Source organism: Neofelis nebulosa, chromosome 2, assembly GCF_028018385.1.
Source record: "Neofelis nebulosa isolate mNeoNeb1 chromosome 2, mNeoNeb1.pri, whole genome shotgun sequence".
Classification (NCBI taxonomy): Eukaryota; Metazoa; Chordata; class Mammalia; order Carnivora; family Felidae; genus Neofelis; species Neofelis nebulosa.
Window position 1 is genome coordinate 163,585,072 of NC_080783.1, and position 13,003 is coordinate 163,598,074.

Here is a 13,003-nt window from a genome sequence, read left to right on the forward strand (position 1 = left end):
TTTTACTCTCCTATAATTTCGTATATCACTCTCTAATGTGATTAAATTTGTTTGTTTGAAATAAGAATATATGAGGTAAAATAGTGTCTGTTTGTTCAATGTTATATTGCTGGAGTCTAAACCAGTACCTGACTCATAATATATTCCTATTTTTGAATGAATGGTTGAAAAAGAAAAGAGAAAGAGATGTTGAGAGAGGAGAAATGATGTCTTTTTGAACACCAGTGTAAACGGACACTGATTCCAATCAGGAAATGTCTCCTGGAGAGAAATATCTTGGTGGAAAAAAACATGCATGTATGTTTTCACGCCAGCATAATTCTCCCTGGATGTCAACTCTTTATGATAGCTAAGGTTAATAACCATAAAATACGTACTCAGATACAAGACAACTCCTGTGATTAAACAACAGGATCCAGGGGCACTTAGCCATGATATCTGGCTTCCCTCCCAGAACAAGGTACCCAAGTTCTCTTAGAAGAAAGCTGAGATTGTATACTCACTGCCAAGGAGACTTAGGCTGATCACTTAACCTCTTTATTGTTATATTAACTTAGAGATTAATAGTCAGGAGCAGCTAGCTGTAAAAACTGCTATTTAAAACAACTTTATTTCCAAATGTGTCATTTCGTAAGCAGGCATATTAAAGAATAAGGAGATACTGACTTACAGAATGAAGTGCAAGACTGAAAGTCAGAAGTTCATGCACTATGAAAGCAGAAACAGAAAGTACTAATCTACGTATTCTGTCTTATCTGGTGCAGTGAGAAACTTACCATTCTTTCAGAAGAGTTTATTTGTTTTAAACTGTCAAGTTTTACCTTGACTAAGATCATTTTGCTGAATGTTATAGCCTCAAACAACAGAGTAACCATTTTCAGAAATGGAGGATATGACCACGGTACTGCCACTCCCCTATGTAACTTCCTTGATGGTCACACTAACTCATCATGACATTCTTTTCCATGAGACAGACTCATCCTCAAAGTGTTCCTCAGTGCATTCTTTCAGCAGTCACTGCTGGCCAATTAAAGTTGCCACAGGAGATAAAATTACTGTGTCACTCTGACTTTTCTGTTGAACCAATGACAGAATTATCTTTTGGGATGTTAAACACTCATTTCCCTGCTATTACTGATTTCCCTGTCAATATTCACAGAACTGCTCACTACATGCCAAGCTCTTAGAGCACATAGGGTGACACCTATGGAACCAATGAAAATAACTGCCCACCCACATTGATTTTAAGCAGCATTTACTTCTTGGGGCTTACTCTTTGTTTCCTTTGCTATAATGTTATGGATTCCTTCAATGTTCACAGGTGGAAATAATGCCTGAAGTGTCATCTCATGGTCAACCCAATCCAGTCCAAATCTACAGATATGTGGGTAAGCCATCCACACAGGCAATAGTACCAGTAAGGCTTCTTTGTTTACATAAAAGTGTATCAATCCTACCCACATACTCCTTTCATTTTTAAATATCTTGATCCAAGTACATTTGACAAAGAATGCTTGAAAATATGATCTTTGCCTTATGCTATTTGCTTCCCATCTCATCATTGATCTTAAAATCTATTTTATCTTCCAAATTCCTTGGCCCTCCATATTTCCTCTCTTATCTCATAATCCAGCTCAGGGTTGTCTAAAATTCAATCATTTATATCATGCCTTCACAACCTTTGCCAACTGTACTCTTATAAGTGATATACAGATAGATAGATAGATAGATAGACAGATAGATAGATAGACAGACATAGATAGACATAGACATTGATAGATATATAGACAATCTATTTTTAAGTAGCTCACTTTTTATAATCTTTTGCTTGTCCTAAATAAGAATACCCACTGACTACTTATATATGTTTTTATGATACACATCAAAAACCTTCATAATTACAACTTAAAGTGATTTAGTACCAACTAAAATGATCTTAACTGTGAGTATAGCTCTCTGAGAAATAATGATTTATGACAGTGGTTGTCAATACTGGCATATCAGAATCACCTTCTCAGACTTTTTAAAAAATTCCAATTCCTAGATCTCACCCCAGAACAATTAAATCTGAATGAGAATATCTGACAACAATGGTATGTTCAAAAGGTAAAAAATTATCATGCAGAAGATTCTCACTCTAGCCTATTAACTGTGTGAAAATCTCAAGATAGACACTTTCAATTAAAAAAAGACGTGACTGATGCATCACTAACTAACTTTGGGATTTCTTCCCATCAGGAATTTAGAAACTGGCATTCAATTTCTGTCCTAATCACTGGTTCTAATTTTTAAAAAGTGAGTTGTTGTTGGCTACAAAATTTAATTTTTCAAAGTTCATTTAAACTGAACAAAATAAAATCTTTCTCGAGTAATGTAGAGTTCTTGACGTTCCTCCACCTGTATGCGTTGGACTTGGCTATGAGTTCTTTAAGAACAGGGCCTTTATATATGTGTATATATATATATACACACACACACACACACACACACACATATATATATATATATATATATATATAAATTTATTTATTTATACACACACACAGACACACATATATATACCTATAGCTCTAATATTCATAAGGTTCGAGTTATGTAAAAAATATTTTATAATTAGGGCACCTGGGTGGTTCCGTCGGTTAAGCATCCACATCAGTTTCTGCTCAGGTCATGATCTCACAGTTTGTGAGTTCAAGCCCCATGTCAGACTCTGTGCTAATAGTGTGGAGCCTTCTTGGGATTCTCTCTCTCTCCCTCTCTCTCTGCCCCTACCCCACTCACGCTCTCTCTCTCTTTCTCAAAATAAATGAATAAACTTTAAAAATGTTGTAATTACTTCCTTTCTCACTTGGACCTCATCATCTCTGTTGCAAGGTTTTCTTATAATAACTTGAAAGATAAAGACTAAAGTTTTCTAATATCTCATCCCTTGCTAAAAGGTAATAGTGAGAAATTAAATGCCATCTTAATTATCTGTTTTAACTGCACATGTTTTAGCATTTGAGATCTGAGGAGCTCCCATCAATTTCAAAAGAGGTGATTGCTTCTAACCATTACAATTGAACTGGCAGCATTTCACTCATATCCAACCACTGTCCAGTGTCCAGCACTTGCTATGTGCTCAATATATCTGAAATGGGGATTTGAACAAACATGACTTGTGGAATATAATCACAACACTTTTCAGTGGGGAAGTTTTTCCTCTATCACTTGATAAAACCCCTGGCAAGCCCCACAACTTCCTACCAAGTACATTTAACCTTCAAAAAATTCATTTTCTTCATCTGAGAAGAAAGGGCCGATACTATACACCAAGCCCTCCTTTCTGCTTTTAACATTCTTTCTCTTTTTTAAGCGTATAATTCAATGATATTAAGTACTTTCATATTGTTGCTCTATTTCTAATTTTCTGACAATATGAATTTTCTCTGTCGGATCTGGATATGTCTTAACTTTGTTTTCTCGTTCATAATTTCAGGAAATGGGATGACACCTTGCATTTCCATAGAGATCCCACTATGGTTGTAAGTATTGATTTCATGTACGCTTTTCAGCAAGGACAGGGTCTGTGCACACAGTGGATCCTGACAGAGCTAAAGTCATTGACCTACAGAGAATGGCATACAATCTGCCTGATGATTTTAACGTCTTCCTATCAGGCATTTGCCTTTTTTTTTTTTTTTGAGAAGGTTTTAGTTTCCATTTAATTGATACATGTATTCAATGTGATTTCTTCCTCTCCATCAAGCTTTTGGATAGGTGCTATCAAATCTGCAAATATGGGCACCTTTCATACACTTGTGGAGAGATATATATTGGAAACTTCCTTCACACCATTATAAATTTCTCATATAAGACCTAGGGCTCACATTTTCTTGAGCTCCAAGAGCAGTGACTGCAAATACTGGCGATTCATATTATGGTGATATCTCTCACTGAGGCATAAACAGTCACTGCAATTGCATTGTCCTTGACTGATGTTCTCATTTTCTTCAGAATTAAATCTGAGCCAATTCTACCATATGTTGCACACAAAGGACGAGATAATTTTGGTTTGTTCCCTTCTCTTTTGTATCTGAAGCCCAACCTTTTAATTTTCTTATCTTGAAGAGAGATGTCAGAAAGAAATCTTTTTTGTTCCATATTGTTGAGCCAGTAATGAAAAATGCAAACTAAAACTTGCATTCTACTTTCTAGTACCAAATGAAAGGAACACATAGTTCTAGTGAGTAACAGCCAAGAAACTGAACTGTATCCTGAGGGGCCAGGAAGGGTAAACATGGCATCGTATTGTTCAGAGCAGCACTATTATGGGATGTAGATATCACTCGTGCCCTTCCTCTCAGAGAGTACATATTATACTAGAAATAGGAATGTGTGGGTGGTGAAAAATCCTCATAAGAAACCAAGATAGAACCTATTGCCCTCTATTTCTATTTTGGGGAAAATAGCCAAGAGGTTGATGAGGAACCAAGGAAGTTGGATTACATTCTTCTTTTTATCCATATTCATTTATTTATTCTTTCTTTTGTACCATAAACTATATATGTGCTAGCTATATAGTGCTAGCTTCTGGGAACACATATATAAACTGTTAGCCATCAATAAGCTGAAATCAAGTTGGGAAATAGTAACCTATGCAGATTCTTATAATACAAGCTTTCTAGAGATCATGATTCTGAATTAAATTTTGCTTTAGTTAAACACTAAGCATAAATTTAACTAGTTGAGTAATACCACTTCACACTTGTAAAAAATTTGTTCCTTACCACATTCACACATACACACTTACCCATAATAATTATTAAATGCTGAGTGTCAGGGCACCCAGGAGGCTCAGTTGGTTGAGGGTCTGACTCTTGATTTTGGCTCAGGTCATGATCCCAGGGTTGTGGGGTTGAGTCCCATGTTGGGCTCCATGCTGAGTATGAAGCCTGCTTGGGATTCTCTCTCTTTCTTCCTCTGCCCCTCTCCCCTGTTCATGTGTGCATTCTCTCTCTCTCTCTCTCCAAAATAAAAAAAATTAAAAATGAAAGCTGAGCATAAATTAAACTTTAAAGGAAGGAGGTAAAAGGTGAAGGACTGTAGACAGGATTGTGTTTCAGTTGCAACACTCTAGCTGCTTTTGGAATATGAATTTTGAGGAGGCAGAGCTGTTAATTATAATAGAGCAAACTGGGAGCTCATGAGCTACATCTAAACTACGTGTGCGCTTGTGTGTGTGTGTGTGTGTTTAATTATTCTCTGCTTGTTCAATGCTAACATGCAATTTAACAAACCAAATTTTCAGTTTAAGTAATTAAAAAGCAGGAAATTTCACATAAAAATTTGGATTCCTGGCTTGTATTGAAAAACCGGAAACTCTGGGGTTGTAAGACCTGCTTTTCTGGATGACAGTAACTGGCAGCAGTTGAGTAGCAACTGCTCTTCAGCATGCAGAATGGACTCTCCTACTCCACTGCCTGACCTGCTTTCACCAGCACACACTAAATGCCTGGCCTGTGGCACCTGCCCCTTTACACTACCTTCAAATACACTGCCTGTTAAATATTCTTGATAGAAACGGCCAGAAGAAAACATACCTGAACTAGCAACTGCGTTCTCACCAGCTACCCCAAACTAATGGCACAAACGTGTGGACCAGACAAATGTGAAGACAAGCTTTAGATAAGCGCAGGGGTAATGCCCATTCATAGGATCATTTCAAACATTATTTTCATCTTTTGACAGCACTGCACATTTTAGGTATGATGGTAAAATGACCCAAATGTAGAACAACTGAACAATCTCTTCCTGGGATTACAAGCAGTAACTTACCAGAAGGAAATACCATTTCGATTATAGTTCATTAGCAACTCCAATATTACTAGAGCAGAGTAAGCCCACCCTCACCCTCCTCTTCCTTGGACCCAGTGCGTCCTTGAGATATGGAACACGTAGGGTTTCAAGAAGTTTCCCAAATAAAGCCCCTGGCCACTATCCTTCCCAGCCCTGACAAAAGAACTATGTGCAACACTGGTCCCTAACCTCCTCTTTTTGAAGGCCCGTGTAATTTGTGGCTTCTACTTTTCTGAGTTCCTTTACAACGGCTATACATTTCATCAAGACTTTTAGCCAGAAAGAAATCATGTTATTAGAGAAGAGAGCAGAATAAAATTAAAAGAGCATATACTTTCTGCCAATTATACCATACCTGTGAGTTTCCTCATTTGTAAATATTACAGGCCACAGGAAGAACTCCCAACTCCTTTCCATGTTTTATGAGACCTTTCATGATCTGCTTACCTCATTACCAACTCTCCCATCCCTCCAGCCCCAAACTGAGTCGCCAGTAGTATTATGTGCTTTCATTTCCTCAAACATGTCATGTTCTCCCTTCCTGATCTCAGCACACGCTCTTCCCTCAACCTTGAACACTTACATGAGACCCCTACCATTTGTTGCATATTAGTTACCTACTGTTCATGTAACAAAGTAACCAAACTTAGCAGCTTAAAACAACAAATATTTATTATCTCATAGTTTCTGTGGGTCAGGAGTCTAGAAACAGTTCAGCTGGGAGATTCTGGTTCAGGGTCTTTCATAAGATTGTGGTCAAACTGTTGGCCAGGGATACTGTCATCCAAAGCTTTTCTTGGGATGGAGAATTCACTTCCAAGATGGCTCACTCATATGACTATAGGCAGCAGGTCTCAGTCCTTTGCCTCCTTTTGGCAAAGGTACCAGCTCCTCATCACATAAGACTTTCCATGTGGTTTCCTGAACATCCCAACAACATGCCAGCTGACTTCTCCCAAAACAAAAGGTCTGAGAAGGAGCAAGGCAGAAGCCACGTGTCTTTTATGACCTAGTCTTGGAAGTGAAACACCATTACTTTGGCCATATTTTTTTTTATTAAGTCGGTAAGTCCAGTCTACACGCAAGGGAGGCAAATTAAACGCCATCTCTTGAAGGGAATGTCAAAGAACTTGTGGACACATTTTATACCACCACAGCCTTGCTAAAGCCAAATGTCAGATAGTTACTTTCTTGGCTAGTCTTTGTGACTGCCCCAAGACTGATATGGTATCTCTCTTTAGCTCACAGGAGGTACTTCTCCAAATAAGGACTACATTTTTGGAAAATACCCTAATTTGTCTGTCTTTTGCAGTAGAGAGTAAGCAACTTGAAGCTAAGGACTGAGCCTTGCTCACATGTGTATCTCCAAGCCTGGCATAGTTCTTGGCTGTTGGTAGGCATTCAACGGTCCCTGAAAAATGAATCATGCCACTCAAATAAGTTCTTTTCTAGCCTTTCCACAGGATAAGCAGAGAATGAAAGGGGAGAAATGAATTTTATACTGCACTGCCTCCTGTGTCTTGCACTTTGTATATATTATCTCATTCAGTGACAGCTGAAAACTATGATAGAAACACAACTGTGTGGTGGAAAAGAATGCATATCCTCCTGCCACTTGTTACCATAGAGTCTTGGCAGCTAACTTAGACTCTTGGCACTTTAGTTTTCTCCTGAAAAAAAAAAAAACTGAAGGATGTAATAATTCCTTTACCAACCAACATGGCTTTAATAGCATCAAATAAAACAACATAAATGAATGTTAAATACAAACCATAAAACATCATACAATATATGAATATCACTATTTCTCAAATTTCTATGGAGTATGGATGATATTGCTAAACATGGAGAAGATGTTTCCATTTTTGGAAACTTAATCAAATGTGAAATTCTTATCCCAACATTTTAATTAATTCATTCATACTAGTATCATTTTTAAGTTTACTTATTTATTTTGAGAGAAAGAGAGCATATGTGCACACATGGGGGGAGGGAGGAGCAGAGACGGGGAGAGAGAGAATCTTAAGCAGGCTCCGTACTATTAGTGTGGAGCCCAAGTAGGGCTCGATCTCAATGAACTGTGAAATCATCACCTGAGCCAAAATCCAGAGTTGGTCGCTTAACTGACTGAGCCATCTAGGTGTCTCCATTCATTCTAGCATTGGTTGAACTCCTACCATGTGCATATTCCAAGCATAGCCCAAGTGCTCAGATACCTTAGATCCTTCAGTTCAGTCCAAAAGCTTCTGCAAGTTCTCAAAATCTTTTTATACAATTAGGTTCCATTTGCAATACCTAGCACTTTTTAAATGACGGCGAAGCTTGCCAAAACAACAATGCAAACAGTGGGCTAGAGGACTTAGTTGACTATTTCTGGAGTCAGATCTCTAGTAGTGCCTGCTGCTTGCTGCTAAAGCCTTGGGTCTCCTCTCAGGGCAGGAAATGTTGGTGCCCGGCATTCAGCAAGTGCTTGATCTTGGTTAAACAGAATGACATAAATTGCTATCCCTTGTACAAGGGTCATTAGATGTGATGGCTAGATGGAATGGCTCAAGTTTCCAATCAAGCTGCCATATTTTGCAGAGTAGGAAGTAGAAGCTCACTAAGGTTAAGTCCCAAGATCATACACGGAGTCAATCGCAGAGTTTAGATTCCAAATAAATATTCTGACTTCCAGCTGTATGCACATTACCTTTATTAAATACTGGACTCTATTTTAACAGTTTATCAATAATAGGGTTCCTGGGTCCTGGGTGGCTCAGTCGGCTAAGAGTCCCACTCTCAATTTCAACTAAGGTCATGATCCCCCAGATTGTGAGATCGAGCCCTGGGTCAGGCTCTTCATTGGGCATGGAGCCTGCTCAAGATTCTCTCTCTCCCTCTCACTCTGCCCCTCCTCCTGCTCACACTCACTCTGTCTCTCTCTCTCTCTCTCTCTCTCAAAAAAAAAAAAAAGTTTAAGAGATTATCAATAGAAATAGATGACAAAAATGACTTGTCTCACAGGCTTTGCCCAAAGGACTATAGAGTAATGATGTCAATAAAGTACTTCACATATGTCCTTAATTATGCCAATGATAGCAATTGTGGCCAAAGTTTATGGACAAGCAGCACAGGCACATTAAATCTTCTGGACACCGGGGTAGCATTTAACACAAAGCAAATTGTGCATGAAAGGTATCCTGCAAAATGTTAATGTTAGAGCCGTCTTTTTGGCATAATAATAACATACAATGAAGTGTCAACAGCACCACAGAAGTAAACTAGCACAAATTGTGCCTTTGTTTTATTTCTCCTCTCATCTGTATTTTCCTGATTATTAAAGGTCAATAGTATTTCCCTTAAAGAAAATAAGTGCTTTGTATCAATCGCGAGGCTGTGTGTCAGTTTTCCAATCAAGGTGATTCTGATGATGCTAAAGGCAGATTATTCACGCTCTGCCTTAGTTTTCTTGAGGAAGAGGGACTCATCCATAGGCTAATCTCACTAGCTGTTGAAAGCTAGAACGATTTCAATCACTTCCCAATATCTTCTTCCAGAAGTACTCTCATTACTTTCCCTTAACTACTGGTTTTGGACTTGTGGCTTTTACAAACATGCTGATCTTCCTCATGGAGTGTGATTACCCTCAAATCATCCATGACACCTCTGGCAGGTTGTGAGCCAGGCTGGGCCTGCATAAACTCCTTTTAAGGAATTTGACCCTGAAGCAAAAACTTGAGAGTTTCACTGCTGGACCCATCAGTCAATATAAAATGTGAGTCATTTTAGGCAGAAAAATATTCACTGTTCCATTTTCCCTAGTGCCTTGGAGGAATGCATGTGGCCTGTTTGTCTAAGTTCCAAGTGAGCAAAGCTTCAATATGCCTGGCATTTGGGGAAAGAAGTTGTAACTCTGAGTGAAAGAAAGTAAAGGGGCTTATTTGTGAGGGCCTTGCTAGCAGTCATCTCATGCTGTAAAGCAAAAGCAACACACAAATTGGTGAGAAGTGCAGTGCGGTGGTTAAAATGTATGCTTTCACATAACAACTTGGTTTACAATCAAGCTCTGCACTTGGCAATTGTGTGAACCACGGCGAAAATTAAAACTTATTTATAAATTGGAGATAAAATACCTGAGAGCAATGTTGTGAGGATAAGAGAAATAATGACTCTAGATCATTTATTCGGTGCCTGTAACATACTCAGTGTTGAATGAATTGGAGCTCTTATTATTACAAATAGTAAAACCAAACAAAGGTGACTTATTCTCTAAATAGTGTTCTCTGCTCTTTAAGAATTCAAGAGGCTTTGCAATGTACACTTGCTTTCACCATAAATATGTGATAGATCACTAAACTGACCTAAATTCCCTGAGCCAATTAATGAAATGAGAACATTTATTCCTGTAAAGATGCAAAGCTCTGAACTTCCAGGATCTAAGTGGAGGTAAATCTAAGCTGTCTCCTCTCTTTCATTGGGAATTTTCAAGCACTAGAATGAAAATCTATGGCTGGTCAAAATGAGGCCTCACAGGTGTAGAGAATTTCTTTTGAGACGGTTCCCATTTACAAAATCTTGGGCTACACCACCCTAAAGTACTTCACAACAAATCCTCTTCTCCAACTAATACAGATCTCAGCATTAGCAAAGGAAAACGTTGATAGAGTAAAAATCCAGAGTAATCTCATTCAGTGATATTTTGCTATCCAATTAAATTTGCTTTCCTCTCTTATAAATAAGACTAATGGTATAAATATAATGCAGAATGAAAAATTACAATAGTACTTTTAGTGCCATGGCAAGCAGCCCGTTCCTCCAAATTAGGATTGCCAAATAAAATACAGGATGCTCATTAAATTTGAATTTATGATGAACAACAAATAATTTTTTTTTTTTTAATTTATTTTTGGGACAGAGAGAGACAGAGCATGAACGGGGGAGGGGCAGAGAGAGAGGGAGACACAGAATCGGAAACAGGCTCCAGGCTCCGAGCCATCAGCCCAGAGCCTGACGCGGGGCTCGAACTCACGGACCGCGAGATCGTGACCTGGCTGAAGTCGGACGCTTAACCGACTGCGCCACCCAGGCGCCCCAACAAATAATTTTTTTAACATAAGTATGTTAGAGATTGGTCCTGGCCTTTGGAGGTGGACTTAGAAAAATCATCAGGGTCACCCTTCATGACCAAACTCTATGTCAGATGTCATTTGAGACATAAAAATTTAACTGTGTGTCCTATATTTTATTTGCGAAGTCTGGCAACTCTCTTACAAATGAACTGAATCTGAGGTGCCTGAGTGACTCAGTCAGTTAAGCATCTGACTTCAGCTCAGGTCATGATATCACAGCTTGTGGGTTCGAGCCCCACATCGGACTCTCTGCTGACAGTTCAGAGCCTAAAGTGTGTCTCCCTCTCTCTCTCTGCTCCTCCCCAGCTCACACTCTGTCTCTCTCTTTCTCTCTCTCTCTCCCTCAAAAAACAAATAAACATTAAAAAAAAAAACAAAAACAAATGAACAAACTCTACAGTTACTTGTCATGCAATTACTTGATCACCTTTCAAAAAATCATATTCTAAGATCCCTTCAGACATTTTCCAGTACTTGTTTATTTTGAGGGGATAACAAAAATTCTAGGTTAGAAATTTATTGAGTGTGGTCACTTTTTATAATTTAATTTTACATAATGATAACTTCATAAGAAGAAAGTTAACATGCATAAAAATAGTACTTCACTCTCCATAGACAATCATGAAATAAATAGACAAGTGTAGGCTTCTGGGAACTGGAGACAGTTTTACTCTTATGATCAGAACCAGCTGGATAATTTTTTATACTAAGTCCATGACATTTGGTCACAAAGAAATTTCCAATTTCAAATTCTGGACAGTTTTCGCCAATGATATCATAGCCGAGAACTGGGTATTTTGGACTTGAAATGATATCAATATCATGTATTCGTAGACTGAAAGTTCAAAGTTCACCTGGGTTGATTTTGGACATTGTCATATTCCTGCCATCAAGGTTTTAATGCTGTTGAACTACCTTCTGGTGGCTGATAAGTGATAAAATCTGGAAAAAATCATTCCAAATCCCAGTGAATAGTCGTAGTGCAGTTTCTCAACACATCCCTACAGGGTTTTGTGGAATTTCCTCTCATAAGGAGACCTCGTTCATCTAATTGTTCAGTGTGTTGAGAGAAGCTTTGCAAGGATGTAGCAATGACAGCCTCAATGTGTGACCTTTGTTTGCTGAGGTCCCTCAAGCCTCTTATGGGTAGTTAATCTTGATGACCTGTGGCCCTTGAACTCGTCACAAGAGGATTCCAAGTCTTTTGCATTTCCCGTACAGTCTCTGGTGGATTTTGATCCAAAATGAGTAAGGACCGAATCTAGACCTCAAGAGTGCTGTGGGGTCAACAGAGCTGCTGTCTCAGCCATTACCACCTCTCCATGTGCTCTGCTCCCACCACCTTGTGGCCCTTTAACTGGAAAATGAACACCCCACCCCCACTTCTGGCCAGTCCTGCAGTGTTTATTTGAGAGAAAATACATCTTCTCATATGGAGTCCCTGGCAAGCTGCTCTTTTTGATTTCCACAACCTCCCTCCTCAAGGAACTTAGGACAAATTCCCAATGTTGGGTCAGACGATATTTCAGTGGCTCCTGCTTTGCCTCACTGTCCTCTGACGTTGCCACTTTGCACAGGCTTCTGTGCATCTCGATTCCTTTCCTTCACTGGAGTGAACTTCTTGTCCACCCAGAGCACTTTGTCACCCTTTTATTTTTGGAGAAAAAACTTTAGAATGTTGGATCCTATTGTAAATTTGAATGTATTCCCTGTTTTATCCAAAATACTGATGTACTTTTGCTTGTTCATTTATTCCTCTGTTTATTCAAATAATATTTTGCTTCAACAATGTCGAGTCAAACAATTTGCTTCCTGCCTTCATGAATCTTGTAGCTTAGAGGAGATATAGGTACAGAAGAAATAACTTACCTTATGAAGACATAAGACTATCTTATGTCTTCTCAATTCTCTCTAAATCTTGTTGTCTTGTAATTTGTCAAACTTCAAAAGAATAGCGTTTGTTTGTTTTTTTTCCTGAGGAAAATGCAGTTCTTGCCTAGAACAAAAGGAACATTACTCAGGTTTGGGTTTCAAATCAGACTTCTTTCTAGGTA

At 38.5% G+C, this 13,003-nt stretch overlaps 1 long non-coding RNA gene across 2 annotated transcripts in view; it reads right to left on the minus strand.

The window, feature by feature from the left end:
• Positions 1 to 13,003, minus strand: part of LOC131504567 (uncharacterized) — an 86,301-nt gene that overhangs the window by 19,500 nt on the left and 53,798 nt on the right. For both annotated transcript variants that reach the window (XR_009258058.1, XR_009258059.1), the window contains one exon: positions 12,819 to 12,945. This is a non-coding gene — a long non-coding RNA (uncharacterized LOC131504567). The remainder of the gene's footprint in view (positions 1 to 12,818; positions 12,946 to 13,003) is intronic.